The following is a 12,634-nucleotide window of genomic DNA, read 5'->3' on the forward strand; positions in this document are numbered from 1 at the left end:
GAGCAGCAAAGAGGGACTGCAGCTTGGAGCCCTCTGAGTGGTCTCCTTGGGTCACGTGCTTGCCCTGTCCACTCACGGAGCTGCTGTTTCCAGGGGTGGGGCTGGAGGACCAACAATGCTACCTGTGGCTGACAAACCTTAAAACGTTAATCGTCTGTCGCTCACACTCCCTGCCGAGTCTGCAGCATGTACCCGTCTGTTTGATATGAGGTAAAAATAGGGTTCTGTCTGCTTTCAGTGAGTCACCTTGTTTTCTGCTTGTGTGAATAGCTTCCTAGTCTTCTTCCACTTTCTCTTTTGGTTTCTTCTTTTATCTGTCTCCACTATATCTGTATGCAGTGGCACAGTGATCCTGCACTCACTGGGAGCTGACAGTCTCCAAGCGGCTTTCCAGCTTGTATTATCAGACTAAAATCATTACGATCTTCAGTAGCTACTTGGATTGGAAAAACGAGCACATTATTATTCTCATGACTGTATGGATATAGAAGAAGATGGTCTGCTCCTAGATATATATTGGGGTGTCTATTTCCCTGGATTCATTTTTCACTCATTTTCATTTGTATAGCTCTTTTTCACACTTCCCATTCACAAGTCTTATTGCATTTTATATTTATTGTTATAGAGTTCTTCATATTTTAAAGCAAGTGAAATGACTAGCAGAGATGTCCTTGGATGCACTCTTACTGTTGTTTTACATACGTTGTTTAAAATCATATTGCCACAATAATAATTTGTACAATGTACAAATCCACTCTATGAGACAGTTTTCACGATCGCCAAGGGTGGGCTTGGGAGGGGGTGGGGGGAAGGTCCCATCAAATGGGTGCTCTATGCGCCCGTCTCTGTGTCTCCTTGGGCTGAACTCACCTTGAGGAGACACACGGTAGCCAGGGTAAGGTTGCAAGCACACCCTTAGCCTCGGCTAACAGCCGGGTTTTTTAAGAGGGTTAGGCAGGTGGGGAGGAGAGCTGACCTTGTCCCCTTTGCTAAGCAGTGTCTGCCCTGGTTTGCATTTGAATGGGAGACTACATGTGTGAGCACTATAAGATATTCCCCTCAGGGGATGGGACTGCTCTGGGAAGAGCACCTGCATGCTTGCATGCAGAAGGTTCTGAGTTCCCTCCCTGGCACCCCCAAGACAGGGCTGAGAGAGATTCCTGCCTGTAACCTTCAAGAAGCCCCTGCGGATTTGTGTAGACAATACTGAGCTAGATGGACCAGTGGTCTGACTCAGTATGAGGCAGCTTCCTACGTTCCAGATTAATCCTGGCTGGGCTGCCCCAGGCTGGGTTAGGCTGGTTGTGAGAACAGCCTCTATATCTCATATACAAACTGATATTCACTAATACTGCCAAGAAACTTTTTTTTTTTAAGAGAACCCATCAATGTGTGTATTTGTATTGGTCCCTCTAGACTAGACTAGAGTTCAGCTGAATTATCACAAGTTTACATTTTTGTCTTGCAATCCCTAGCATCTCCAATTAGGGCTGGGGGAGACTCCTGACTGAAACCTTGGAGAGCTGCTTCCAGCTAATATAGACAATACTGAGCTAGATGGATCAGTTGTCTGACTCAGTTGAATTCCATGAGCATCAAAAGTATGATGTGCTTTTCACCCTCATATGTATTAATTACAGCTCAGACAAAACTGCAAAAGACTGGTTTTAAGTGACTGTAGACCTTAAGCTAGCCCACAAGATGCAACCCATGGAAACTCCCAAGCAATCCTGGAGTTTGAAGAACTCAGAAGTCTCTCCCCATGATTATCACTTAGGCAAGGTCCTTTTATATACTCTCTGTAAATGTTGCCCCTCCCCTTCCCCGCCAATGTAATTTGTAGACAAGGCTGGAGGTAGGGGTAGGACAAGGCTCTGGTTAGTCATCCGTATTGGGTGGAGAGCTTAGATTCCTTGTCAGGGTTTAGCTTCCTTTTCAAGGAGTTCCCTAGAGCTCGGCAAAGTCAAGAGAGAAAAAGTAAGAGATTGCACAGCTGTTTTGCTCTGAAGTGGAGACTTTTGGGGTCTTTCCACACTTTCTTCAAGCGTTCAGGATTTGTATGGAACTTAGATGAATTTTCAATGGGACAGTCAAAAGCACACAGAAAAATAAAGTGCTGTATTATAATGAAACCATATAGGTTATTTCAGTTCTAGTACTGTACAAATAACTGCAGAGGAACCAAGAGTCAAAAACCAGGACTGGGGAGAAAGCTGGAGTCAAGCCAAGAGCCAACCAAAACTAAAGCTAGAAGTTGGGACAAGAAGCAAGGGCTGAAGCCAAACCAGAGGAGTTAAGCCAAGGTTGAGGATTGAGGAGTGGAGTCAGGACCAAATTCAGGGAGTCAAACTGGGAGTTATGAGTAAATGTGGCATCAAACTGAGGAGCTCCATGAGAACTCCTCTTTAAGAGTATGCTTAGACACTGCTGGCAATTTCACCAATTCAATTCCAGCGGAGAAAGGTGTGCGGCAAGGGTGTGTGTTGGCCCCTTATTTATTTAATTTTTACATCAATTGTTTGATTAAACGGCTGCAAAATTTTGATAACCATGCACCTAAATTAGCCAATAAAATGATCCTGATCCTGATGTACGCAGATGATGCGGTTATTTTATCCCAAACCAGGGTTGGGCTCAAAAGAGCTTTAGATGTTCTAACGTCATATTGCCAAGAGGAATATTTGCAGATCAACTATAACAAATTATGTGCTTTAAAAATAAAGCAAGGAAATTTATATGGACCTTGGATGGCCATAAATTAGAACAGGTCAATCAAATAAAATATCTTGGGGTGGTTTTTCAACAAAATGCTGGGAAAGCGGCACACATGAGAATGGTAGCTGATTCAGCAAAACGTAGTGTGGTGGCAATTAACAGATTTTTCAGAACGCAGGGAACAGGTTTTATTCCTGTGGCTTTAAAACTATATTCAGCAAAGGTTATCCCTCAGCTTTTATATGAGATCTAACTGGAACCTTATGTGAACTTTGATATGCTAGAAAGAATTCAATCAGGTTTTTTGACAGCTATCTTCAGTACTATGAGATGCACCTAAAATGTAATATTGCATATGGAGGCCAGCCTCATAAAGATAGAATCTTGTGCCTGACTTTTAATTATTTGTTTTTGGTTGAGAGTCCACCTATGTTCAGTGGGCCTAATTACTCAGTTTCTATTGATAAATCCACAACCGCAGTGGTGCACTGTAGTTAGCAAAAAGCTTGCTACCCTAGGAATAGACCCTGAACAGCTGCTGGAGTAAGACTTGGTAAATGCTAAAAGAATAGTGAAGCAGTGTTTGACAGATATTGAATTACAAAATAACTGGGCCTCTTTAACAGAATTCTTCAAAGGAGTAAGAACTAGACGGGATCTTTCACCAGCGAATTATTTGTCCCATATTACACTCAGCAAATTTCGGTGGGCATTTACAAGGGCAAGAACAAATTCTTTTCTCTTTGCACTATTAGCTGGGAGATACAGTGGTATTCCCCTGGAAGAACGCTACTGTAGATGCAGCAGTGGGGAAATAGAATCTATTGAGCATATTCTCTTATCTTGTAAAATACATAGGTAATCAAGGGAGCACTTAATTTTACCTTTGGTCTGTAAACAGACGGATCAATCTGCTGGACAACTTGTTAAATTTCTACTTTCTGATGAGGATGTTTTAATTTTTAACTCCGTAGCTAAATTTTGCTATATTGCTTTTAAGATGTATAATGAGAATCTATAGAGTTTCTTATAAATTTGTTTTGCCTTTTGCATGTATGGATTGTTTAGTCTAGGGCTGTAAATAAAACTTGACTTGACTTGAAACTGAGGAATTCAGGACTGAGACACAATCAAACCAGAAGTCAGGGCTGAGAAACAAGGATCCAAGCCAGGAGTCTTCACAAGGAGTCAAACTGAGCAGTCCAGGTCAAATGTCAGGACCAAGAAGCAACCCAGGAGTCAAGCCCAAAGGCAGGAGTCACAAACAGGAATGCACTAGATTCAAAGAGATCTTGTTGCTCAGGCAAAGTCCTATCTCAAACAGGAAAACCTCCATAGTCCTTCCTTGGGACAGGGCCACTCCAGAGCCTGGAAGCCTTTTATTTCTGTGGTAGTCTCAGGCTAAAGTTCTGGCTGCTCACCATGAGGGGCAGCAGGTCACAGCACATACAGCTCCTCAGTTCCAGTTCCAGTAGTTGCTGACCAATAATATAAATGCAGAGCATTTATTTTACTCAGTAACTCAGCCCAACTAAAATTAATGATTATATGTAAGAGAAACTATAGGATATGTGGCTCTGATTATAAGATACTGTACAGAGATGTGTTGTTTTTTTAAACCTTGTACTAGAAAAGCATTCCATTACTATCCAGACCACAGATTATTAATATTTTAGGTAATGAGATGCTGAGATCTTTCTGAGTACAAGACTAGCCCTTTTAACATAATTGTGGTGTGGCATTTCTTGTTAACATCCATGAGAGTTACATGCTTTTTAAAAAATGGGGTTCTTGCTTTCTGACATGCATGAATTAATGCAGAAATTATTATGCCCTTGTTAAGAAAGAAGGCATAGCTCTTTATATATGGAAGGGGCTATTTCAGACATTTTAGTGACCATGAAATTGCAGTTCAGACTTTGGGAAACCTATTCCCAGGTACTAATGCTTGCAATGATACATCCATTAGGTTGCAATTTCTTGTTACACTTTTCAGGATAGTAGGGTATCTTTCTTTCCACATACATATTGGCTTCTAACATATGTAAAAAAAATGTTCTATTTGATAATGGCTTGCAACATGCTTGGCTTTTGTTTGCATAATACACTGTCAGCTACATTTGGCTCAAATTGGTTGTCAGCACACAAATGCACAGTCAAAGTAGTAGTATAGTACAGTACATGACATGTTGGAGCCGCTGGGTCTGGACTTCTACCAGCCTGCCTTGAGGGCAGTCACTCTCCCTGGAGAGCAATTCAGGATGAGTTCAGGCCTCTATATGATTTTTAGAAGCTTGTTATCTGATGGCTGATTACTAGCCTTTCATTGATACCAGTCTTTGACAACCCTTGGTGGCTAACCCTGGAATTCAGCCCTGGAATTCTATTTCCAGGTCAACCCAGGTCCCTTCTTTAAGTGTCTCATCCCCACAAGCTGTGTTTCTCAGCATTATCTGGAATTAATCTACTTTCAAGTCTGTTTCTTAATACAGAATGTTGATCTGTATTTCTACTTTGTTAGAACAAGTTAGGACATTTTTAATTTGTGTAATATGACTCCTGGACACCATCTTCATGTTTTGTGTGGCTACAGCTTGTCTGCCCACGAAGTCTGGGTGAACTGTTTAGTAATTCCAGCACAAAATGCAAATAGCCTGTGGTGAACAACTACAGATATTTGTCTGCAATAACAATTCCTAGCTCTTTTCCTGAGCTCAACAAGAATATAATCTTCCTCCAGCATTGCTTTGGCCAGTACTTGAATTACAGTGGAAACAGTAAGGGTAAAGCAGTCCTCAAACCTCACCCCCTGATTCACGCCCCTCTTTAGACAAATCAGTTTCCCCCATAGCCATCCAAAAATGGTAGCTAAATAGGCCAGAACAAAAGTTAATGGCTCTGGATCCCCTTTTAGTCCCATTATTTGAGCACTGTTTTTGATTCCTTTTTGAGCACAGACGGTGTCTTTATGAGGTCTGTGGATTATACTCATAGGAATTATGTCTTCCGAGAGCCCAAAGCTTTCTTGTTGGTTTGGATTTTCTCTATCATTAATATTATTGGATGCAGGCCAAAAGCATCTTCAAATAGTTATTTAAGCTACCCTAAGTAAACAGTCCTGTTAGTTAAGCACCATACGCATGCTCTAGTCCCTCACTCCATCTAGCACCCCTGGCTATTTTCTGTGATATAGAGGGGTCATTCACATAATGAAAAAGTGCTTTCTACCTGGGTTTGGGAGCTGTGAGGGCTTCCAATTTTTGGTTGTGTGGAAGCAAGGTAGGAGGAAAACTTGGGTAGCTTTTTCCTCTACCTTGATTTCACACAATAACTTCTACCCAGGTTTCCCTCTTACCTTGCTGCCAGTCTGTGCATGCATATGTTTGTTGCGCATACAATCTCTCTCTCTCTCTCTCTCTCTCTCTCTCTCTCTCTCACACACACACACACACACACACACACACACACACACACACACAGAGCTAACCGTTCACCTCTTGAGACTATTTGATGACAACTTATATGATCTGATGAAGAAACCAACTGAACTGAATCTTAGTCCAGAAACAAACTATTAATTCATGCAGAATAGTTTTGCCATATGGCAGATCTGGCCATGGTTACTCATGTCTTAGTCATGTCACAGCTGGATAACTGAAATGCACTTTACATGAGGCTGCCTTTAAAGAATATTTGGAAACTTCAGTTGGTGCAGAATGCAGCTGCCAGGGTATTCTATGGAACTGCTTACTTGGAAGTTGGAACATATTACACCTATTTTGAAAGAGCTGCACTGGCTGCCAATTTGTTTTCAGATCCAATTCAAGGTGCTGGTTTTTACCTTTAAAGCCCTTAATGGTTTGGATCCTGGATGCCTGAAGGACCATCTCCTCCCAAGGGTTTCTGCCCACCCAACAAGGTTGTCACAGGGGTCTTTGCTCTGTGTGCTGACATGGAGAGAGGCCAAATTGTTGTGCATGCTGGACAGGGCCTTCTCTGTTGTTGCCCTCAGGCTCTGGGATGCTCTCCCAGTGAATGTCTGCTCTTTGACATCTGTGGCTGCTTTTAAAAAATAACGAAAGGCCTTTTTATTTGTTCAGACGTCTACCCCTTAAGGGCTGCTGGGTCTCTCAGCTTTCCTGCTTCTGCTTGTATTTTTAATGGTTTGGTGTTGGTTGGTTGGTGGGTTGGTTGGTTGGTTTGGGGGTGGGTTTGGGTTTTTTTTGGTGTTTTATGGTTTTTATTGTTTAACTGATTTTAAGGTTTTTAAATGTGGTTTTTTTAAAAATTGAGTTTTACTGTAGTTTTGTAAACCGCCTTGGGATGTCTTATGAAAGATGGTATAGAAACTGAACAAACAAACAAACAAACAAATAAATAAATAAAACTATGGCAAAACGATGACAACATACAATGCTAGAAATAGTTATAACATCAAAAAGAATGCATCCCTTGATGCTGTGTGTATAGTTCACGTCATCACTAACAGTTTCAGGCTAAAGTGGAATACCTTTAGCTGAGGGAAGATGGATTCCCTGGTGGTGTATGAAAGAGCAACACAGTGAGAAACACTGTAAATGACCATGAGGGTTACCTTGGATGTATGTCTTTGCTTCAAATTTCACAGAGCAAATAGAAGTAGATGGTAAAAGAAAGCATACTATATACTGATTAATGGATGCTATAGATATCTCATTGCTCTGTTTGCTTGGTTAGCTTTGTTTCAAATCTGATACAGATCTCATACTGCACAGCAGATCCAGAAATAGTCCATGTTTCTTTAAATTCAAGCAATGTATCACTTTCTATTACTTCATGTCACATCAGTCTATGACTAAAGGATGAGTTATGTGGACATGAACCAAGATGTTGGCCCACTATAGACAAATACAACATTTCATACAAAAGCCAAATATTGATAGAAATTTTTTTGGTTATTGTTAGAAAAATAAATATTAATATTTAACAAAAATTATGCTGGAAAAGTTATATGCTTTTTGCATTTTAAAACAATTATTTAAAGAAACACATAAAACAGCGTCTAGGGAAAATGGATCATAGGAACATAGGAAGCTGCCATATACTGAGTCAGACCATGGGTTCATCTTGCACAGTATTGTCTACCCATACTGGCAGCAGCTTCTCCAAGGTTGCAGGCAGGAATCTCTCTCAGCCTTATCTTGGAGATGCCAGAGAGGGAACTTGGAATCAAGATGCTCTTTCCAGAGTGGCTGCATTCCCTAGGGGAATATCTTACAGTGCTCACACTTCTAGTCTCCCTTTCATATGCAACAAGGACAGACCCTGCTTAACTAAGGGGACAAGTCATGCTTGCTACCACAAGACCAGATCTCTTCCTTATATAAATTAGGCATCCTTTATCCCTTCTGAAATCCATCAGATTCTTAATTCCATTCTAGCACTTTTTTTAGGAGGTTTACAAAACATGCATTTTCAGAATTAAAAACAGAACAGTAATGGTAGTCACATGACCACCACCACCAACAAATATTTATATACCACTTCTCAACAAAAGGTTCCAAAGCGGTTCACATAGAGAAATAATAAATAAATAAGATGGATCCCTGTCCCCAAAGGGCTCACAATCTAAAAAGAAACATGATAGACACCAGCAACAGTCACTGGAGGTACTGTTCTGGGGGTGGATAGGGCCAATTACTCTCTCCCTGCTAAATAAAGAGAATCACCACATTTAAAAGGTGACCAGGAGGCGGGGAGGGTGGGTTGAAGGCTGCATCAAACTTACCCCCCACCCAGGCAATCCGTAAACAGTGGTGGGAAGCGCAGAACATGCTCCCACATACTCCACACTTTTGCATGCAGCATGGATCTCCGGAGGCCAGGACAATGCATCCCAGCCTCAACATATCTTGCAATGCACTGCATTGGGGAATATCCCCATGTTACAGGCTCTCTAGGTACCCATCTCTGTGTCTGCTCGGGCTGCAAGCAGTCCGAGCACACACACAGCCCTGGCACTGGGGTTAAGGGCACACTTGGGTTCTTAACCTTGGCTAAAAGCCGGGGATAAAAGCTGGGTCAGGCGGGTGGGCAGCACCAGGATCCACACAGATCCCGGTGCTTCACATGCTGGCCTGTGTGTGAGAATACCCTTAGTATCTTCCAAATACTTTGAGTTATGGTTGGCTGTAAATTCATTTTTCATTTAAAAGATTAATTTATGCTATTTTAAGAGCCTTCTTCATGGTTAAAAATAGGAACGCACACAACCTCTCTGATAAATTTTGTTGGCCTTACTGAAACTCTTCTGATCTCCCTGCCTAATCCTTCAAGTATTTTAGCTTAGGCAGAACTTCCATATTTACTTCTAAACTCACTTTGAGTAAAATCTAATGTAAACCTGACTGAACAAAGAGGCACCAAAGAGGTGATCCTCTTATATTTATCAGGGGGAGAGCAAGTGGCCCTTTCCAACCCCCACTCAGCACCCCTCCAGCGGCTGTTGTTGGTGTTTACCTTATATTTCCTTTTTAGATTGTAAGCCTTTTGGGAACGAGGAACCATCATATTTATTTATTCTTTATTTTTTATGTAAACTCCTTTGGAAACTTTGTTGAAAAACAGTATATAAGTAATAGTAGTGGTAGTAGTAGTTGTTGTCGTCACCATCCCCTTAAGTGGAGAAGCGGGGAAATTATTATTATTATTATTATTATTATTAATATTAATATTAATATTAATAATAATAATTCAATTTCTATACCGCCCTTCCAAAAATGGCTCAGGGCAGTTTACACAGAGAAATAATAAATAAATAAGATGGCTCCCTGTCCCCAAAGGGCTCACAATCTAAAAAGAAACATAAGATAGACACCAGCAGCAGTGACTGGAACTACTATGCTGGGGGTGGATAGGGTCATCTACGTTTGACAAACAAGCAGAAGGTTGCTGGTTTGAATCCCCACTGGAATGTGTCCCGGACTTTGTGTCCCAGACTATGGGAAACACCTACATCAGGCAGCAGCGACATAGGAAGATGCTGAAAGGCATCATCTCATACTGTGCAGGAGATGGCAATGGTAAACCCCTCCTGTATTCTACCAAAAGAAAACCATAGGGCTCTGTGGGCACCAGGAGTCAAAATCAACTTGACGGCACACTCTACCTTTAGTAGTAGGAGTGGATTATATATAGATTCCCTCAGAGAAATTTTGCCCGTCTCACTAAATCTGTTTTACTGAGAGAAAATCTCCCTTCCTGAAAGAAACTTCAAATTTTATTTTAGGTAAAAATTTGGTGTCAACTTGAGTTAGAGTTGTAATGCCAAAAGGAGCCATTGTTGTCTGAAGATGTAATCCTCTAACATTCTCCTGTGAGCAAATCCCATTGAACACTGTGGGCTAAATTCTGCATAGTTCCCTGCTGACGGAAGTGATCTGCTGGGGCTGCTGTGCAACTTCAAAGGCAGTCCGGGTGCAGTGACAGGGCTGCTTTGGAATGCCTTTAAAGTCCTTCTGGGCAGCAGCGCAGCACAACTTTCTGAAGATTAACCATAATGTGAGATGTCCCATAAACATAGCCATAAAAAACTTCCTCTGGGCTCCTGGGAGGAAGAGCAGGATATAAATATAAAAATAAGGGCTCACAATTTGAATAAACAGGGGGAAATGACACAAGGGAGACATCGGCAACAGCAAGTAGGAGGGGCTCTATGCTGGAATGAATGTGGATAATTGCTTCTTTTCTGCTTAAAATGAGAACCACCACTTTGTCTGGTTAGCAAGGGTTAATTGAAGAGTCTGTTCTCTTTTCAGCAGTCCCTGCTTCATGACTCCAAACTGATGGTCAACCCAGCTGTAGACACATGTTGAGGTAATTCACACAATCAAAAACTGTGCTCTACCTGAGTTTGGGATCTGTGTGTGCTCCCAATTTACAGTTGTGTGGAAGCAAAGTAGGAGGAAAACCTGGGTAGCTTCTCCTCTTACCTTGCTTCTACATAATGGGGCGATTCTCACGACCAACAAAAATCGGGCTAGGAGAACCTAGCCCGATTTTTGTTGGTTGTAAGAACCACCAGGCTCACAGCCGAGCCTGGTGGTTCTTGAGCGGGGAACCTGCTCGAGCACCACTGCTAAAAAGCAGGTTTGCTGAGCGAGCGCTCCAGCAAACCTGCTTTTTAGGCTTGTGAGTAGCTGCGGCGTGGCTTCGTGCCACACCTACTCATGAGTAGACCCCCAGCTGGGAGGCTTAAAAGCAGCCTCCTGGCTCGGGGGTCTCCCCAGTATGCCCTGTGCACTCACACAGGGCATACTGGGGCTTGCAGGGGCTGTGCAGCCCCCGCTCCCCCCACCCCCCGCTGGCTCCGTCTCAGAACCGGCCATCATGTGGGCGGCCAATCCGGCCGCCCAGGGCTCCCTGCCCGCTCGTCTGCGGGGAGAGCGGGCTTAGCCCGCTCTCCCCACAGTTCTAACAAAAGCGGGTCTCACGGATCGTGAGACCCACCTCAATGAGGCGGTTCCCATGATCAGTGGGAACTGCCTTGGCAGGGTTAGCAGGCAGAGTGGGCTTAGCCCATTCTCCCTGCAGATGACCTAGCAGTCTGCTTCCGGGTGGCCAAACTGGCCTCCCACACGTCTGCCAGCTCCGTTACAGAGCTGGCGGGGGCTGGGGGGATCGGGGGCCACGTGGCCCCCAGAAGCTCCAGCATGCCCTGCATGAGCGTGCAGGGCATGCTGGAGAGACCCCCGAGCCGGCAGGCTGCTTTTGAGCTTCCCGGTCAGGGGTCTATTCATGAGTTGCCATGCCACGGAGCTGCGTTGCAGCAACATATGATTAGAAAAACTGGGTTTGCAGAGCGCTCACTCCACAAACCCGGTTTAAGGGCAGGGCAACTTAAGAGGGTGACCCCAGAGCCGAGCCCGGAAGTTCTCACGATGGGAGAAAATCGGGCTAGCTTCCACTAGCCCGATTTTCTCCCATTGTGTGAATAGCCTCAATCTCTTCTACCCAGGTTTTCCTCTTACCTTACTTCCACACAGCCAAAAATTGGGTGCATACACAGTTTCTAAACCCGGGTAGAACACAGTTTTTGATTGTGTGAATGACCTTATTCAGTTGAGCTTTTCCAGAAAGTTTGTGAAAGGACTCTGCCAAAGCTCTAACTCACACTTGTCTGCCAACTTCCCTGAACTTGGCACGGGGTTATGGAAGAACAGTTCAAAGACACTCTGCACAGCTCTCTTGGTCCTAAGGCATGTTCCCAGTGTGATGGTTCCACTGCCATGATTTATCTTCAGTTGTCCTATCCTGTACATGAGAATCTTGTTATTTGCAAGGGTTCCATTCCTCGCCTACTACAGTGAGCAACAGAAACTTGAGTAACAACTCGTTACTAACCAGGCATTTCAGCTATGGGGAAAAGGACACCTCTCACAGCTATGGGGAAAAGGTTTAGGTTCCAGGGTGAGGGGGATTTTTTTTAAATGACCAAGAATGGCCCCCAAATGGCCCAGAACGTACTGTGGCATGCTCAGTGTATTCTCCATGTGCCCAGGAATGCCCCCCAAAACCTGCAAAAAGCATGGGGGAAAGTCTGATTTTTAGAAGAAACAAGCCACAAAATGGTTCCTTGAGACAAAATGGAGGGCGGATATGACCTCAGCAGTCACTTCCAGTCCTCTAGAAACATGGGTTTTAACCCTATCATATCTGTGGAAACTGGAAATGGGTGTCTATTAGGCATACTGCGGCTACGCAGAACCACAAATAGCAGTCCCGTGAATAACGAGGTTCTCCTGTAATAGCTATTGCCCTTAATAGCAGTGGAATGTTATAGACATGGGATGTTACACCAATATACAAAATCAAACTATTTTAAAAATAAAGATAATGAGCTGGGTCTCACGATCAGTGAGACCTGGTTTTTGCAGCTAAG

General features: G+C 43.2%; 1 long non-coding RNA gene across 12 annotated transcripts in view; it reads left to right on the forward strand.

Moving 5' to 3' along the window:
- The window catches only part of LOC128341280 (uncharacterized), a 563,294-nt gene that overhangs the window by 369,758 nt on the left and 180,902 nt on the right, over positions 1-12,634 (forward strand). The window contains exon 1 of one of the 12 annotated variants that reach the window (XR_008314309.1): positions 100-210. The exons of the other annotated variants lie outside the window; for them this stretch is intronic. This is a non-coding gene — a long non-coding RNA (uncharacterized LOC128341280). Of the gene's footprint in view, positions 1-99; positions 211-12,634 lie in introns of those variants that run through there. 12 annotated transcript variants of the gene reach the window in all.

This window comes from Hemicordylus capensis, chromosome 1, assembly GCF_027244095.1.
Source record: "Hemicordylus capensis ecotype Gifberg chromosome 1, rHemCap1.1.pri, whole genome shotgun sequence".
Taxonomy (NCBI): Eukaryota; Metazoa; Chordata; class Lepidosauria; order Squamata; family Cordylidae; genus Hemicordylus; species Hemicordylus capensis.